The sequence below is a fragment of the Frankliniella occidentalis genome, unplaced genomic scaffold (genome assembly GCF_000697945.3).
Source record: "Frankliniella occidentalis isolate FOCC.00 unplaced genomic scaffold, Focc_3.1 Scaffold743, whole genome shotgun sequence".
Classification (NCBI taxonomy): domain Eukaryota; kingdom Metazoa; phylum Arthropoda; class Insecta; order Thysanoptera; family Thripidae; genus Frankliniella; species Frankliniella occidentalis.
In genome coordinates, this window is record NW_026267854.1 from 10,618 (window position 1) to 13,915 (window position 3,298).

Here is a 3,298-nt window from a genome sequence, read left to right on the forward strand (position 1 = left end):
TTCCTGGTGCTGGTTCCGCCCTTGTCTAGATGTCGCAGCAGCTCCGGACTGTCCCCAATTGGGGGAGTGCTTTCTTCCTTGCAGGAGCCAGGATTCAATTCAGGGTCAGCTTCAGGGTTAAAGTCGGAGTCCGCGCCTGATGTCTGTCCAGACTGCCTAGCTTCTGTAATGAAATAATAAATATCAACATTCATGAGGAGATGCTAGAGGCCAACGCGATGGTCGTGGCCGACGCCGCACGGAGAGCCCAGAGGCTCCTGGCGGAGGCCAGGGAGGACGCGCCCGGCACCCAGCCCACTCCTGGGTTGCTGCCATCTCTCATCACACGCAGCCGCACAGGGTCCAGCCAGTTAGTTCCGCCTGTATCCAATCCTGAGAACCTGTTACGCAAGCCTGCTAGCGCAAGTTCGGACAGCCCGACGATCATCTCTAGCAGTCAAGGTGGGCGCGGGAAGGTCTTGGCGTGGGAAGGTCTTGGCGCGGGAAGGATCGGATGGGCGGCCAGGAATCCCTACAGCTGTCATTGGCGTCACCCCGTTGGCGGCCACAAGCACTGGGTCTCCTCAGTACAGTCCCCACTCGCCGGATTACTCCAAGACGCTTGAGGTTACCAGTAAAGATGACGACGGCCCCAGATCTCCGAAGTCACCTCCGCCGAAGAGTGTGCCATGGAACCAGAATGCTGATCCCCTGGTGATGGCCACCCCCGGCGCTTATCAGCGAGTGCTAGCGTATGAGATGCCTACGTGGTTCGCCGAGGAAATCGCCCCCACGTGCAGAGACGTCAGGCTGATGGAAGTGCACAACAATTTCTACTGGATGGTCCGGCTAGATGATGCCCCCGCGGGCGATCGTGGAGCTGTCAAGGTCGTGAACCCACATGACTCCGTTTGTGCGCTCTTGGGCGGTATACGCACCAATTATTGCCTGTCCCCATGGCATTACCGGCTACCACTCACATTCGAAGCAGCCGTGGCGTTGAAAAGATGTTGTAGCACTAGGGCAGCACTTTACACGGATAAAGTGAATGCAGTCAGCTCTAAGCTCGCAGTCTGGCTAATAGAAGACATGGATGCTCGGAGAAACTTTAAGTGCTCACCATACCCGCCCGCGACTAGTGAGTTTGCGCGCTGCTGGCAGCGACCAGTTGAGCGGAATGCCACGTTCTCCGGCCGCATACAGAAACACCATTCTAGGCTGCTGAGCGTGGCTGAGCTGAAGACATGTTATGACAGCCCGCTGCGTCCCAAGTATAGCCGTGTCGAATATGGTGATCGCAGCAATCACCCCGAGGAAGCAGCAGCCAGGGACCACGAGATCGGGCAGCAGGCGCCGGAGTCACCAGAGCACACTGTAGCTCTGGGTGGCCGTTTTGGATCAGCCACTCTTAACTTGAGGCGTGGTGCCGCCCGTGGTGGCAGGGGCCGCGGGGCCCGCACTCAATAGGCCTGAGATGAGACTGGCCAATACTATCGCTCCGGCTACTCCACACAACCCAATCACCTTTAGCTGGAGAGGTCAGCGGCTCACCAAGCCAATGGAAAAAGCCGCGGTGGCGAAGAAGGTCAATACACCATCTGGCGCTCCTGATGTCCGTGGACTTGCTAGCCACTTATCTACCAGACTAGTAATGGGGCAAGGTTTTAAACCAGAAAACCTGATCGAGCTGATTAGGCTTGACCCGGTCAGACCAATGAATATAGGACTACAGTTCAAGGCTCAAGTGTTGTCATGGAGGCTATGCCACAACGCCAGGCTCAACTTAGTGGCCAATTTGGATATACAGCCCGTCTGGCAACCCACCCCCATTCCCTCACCCGTTGACGCGGCTAGTTTGGCTCTCTTGCAAGCCCAAGCCAACAACGGTGGCTTGGTAGCCCTGGTCCCGGATGATGTGGCAACAGCTACAGACCATACGTGTTTTGCGATGCTATGTTCTGGAGGTGAAGTCCTCACACAACCCCCTGGCGCCGCCATAACTGTGGCCGACGCAACCATTTGGCCGGGGCGGCAAGGGTATTTAGTGGCAACGGTGGGCCAGGCCATACCACCACTACTCGACGTGCCCCCGTCATATCACGAGTTTGTGTCCTTCCTGCGGAGATATAACATGAACCACGGCATGATGGAAGAGCATGGGATTGGATCCAGCGAAGCTGCCGCATTTGTTGGAGCAACGTGGGCCGCAGCACCCGATATCCAGGGGGACAATGCACAGGTGCCCTACCAAGCGGACCATGGGGTCGACACTTTAACCTTGCAGGACCGAGGCTTCTTAGATCACGCCACGGGGCGGCCCCACCCACAGGCGAGGTGGGGCTTGTCTTTCTTCGATAGACATGGCCACGCACAGTTAATGCGCATGGTACCCCACACCCCACTGGCTGAATTTATGAGCAGCTCTTCCATCCCCTGGTGCGGATCATATCCCGCAGCCAATTACATATTGCACCACATACCACGTGATGAGCCTTCCAGTACCCTGTTCTTTGACGACTCTTCTCCAAACGTTGGCACAATCGAGTTGCCTTATATAGCCTTCTCCGCCATGATGAGTGCATCAGTTTCAACTGTGTTACGGTCGATAAACATTTCTGGGCGTGAACTCACAGCTTTGATGTTGCGCAGCAATGATTTAACTGCCTCGTTGACCAACATAACATCGCTCGACTGGTTCGTCGCTGATGGGTCGACAGAAGATAACAGCCCCACTGTGCTGCTGTCAGCCATGAATCTACTACAGAAAATAACTGGCTGTGTCTTACCAACAGGCATGTTGCGCGACCATCAGTGGAATGGGCTGCCGAACCCCGCAAACGCGATGCCAACGGCATGCGGTGTTCCCAAGCGGTCACCCATCTAAGTACTAACCGCACCCAACGCTGCTTGACTTCGGTGTGCGGAAGGGAACCGGTAGACCCAGCGTGGTATGGTCGTGGAGTACCAGGGCCCTTCCAAGATGGAGACCACGACCCAGCATGAAGATCACTTTAGTCACTTTGAGGCACTCAGTAGGGCATGGTTTGCGACAAATGCAGTATTGCTGAACGAGAGTAAGGCAGGCCAGGTGACTGACAGCCTAACTACAGCAAGCCCCTGCCCGTCCATAACCTCAAGCCCTGGTTCCGACGTTGGTTTTAGTGGGGTTTTCCCGCAACGTCCTAGACGCTCCGAAGGAGGGGAACCACTCTCTCTCACCCCACCCTCCGTTTTGCATCCCCTATGCAAAAGCTCTTTCAGAGAGGGGAGGGTAGTGTTGTGAAGTGAGCTTTGTTTGTAATCGACAATCGTTGCAAAC

General features: G+C 55.9%; 1 pseudogene; it reads right to left on the reverse strand.

The window, feature by feature from the left end:
- Positions 1-2,822: 2,822 nt before the first annotated feature.
- Positions 2,823-2,941, reverse strand: LOC127751698 (5S ribosomal RNA; annotated as a pseudogene).
- Between the last annotated feature and the right edge of the window lie 357 nt (positions 2,942-3,298).